Below are 284 nucleotides of genomic sequence, written 5' to 3' on the forward strand. Positions count from 1 at the left end.
CTCCACCCCTAAAATCTTGGGGTGTTTCCCATCCTGGAGCTGACAACCCTAGTCTACAATCAGAATCGGAGGCCAAGATGTCTTGTTGGAATGAGGTGGGACACACGGGACGTTACAGTTGTCATAGTGGGAGGTCTCCAGTGACCACCTGGAGGCTGGCAACTCTAAGCAGGGGACAGGATGGGGCCTCCTGCCTGCAGTCCCTAAATCCCTCGCTCTGGGCGTGCACAAGACTATCAGACCCATGGCTATGTCGTTTGTTAAAAGAAGGAAGCCAAAGGACA

The sequence above is a fragment of the Gekko japonicus genome, unplaced genomic scaffold, assembly GCF_001447785.1.
Source record: "Gekko japonicus isolate JY-2015 unplaced genomic scaffold, Gekko_japonicus_V1.1 scaffold190, whole genome shotgun sequence".
NCBI classification, from domain to species: Eukaryota; Metazoa; Chordata; class Lepidosauria; order Squamata; family Gekkonidae; genus Gekko; species Gekko japonicus.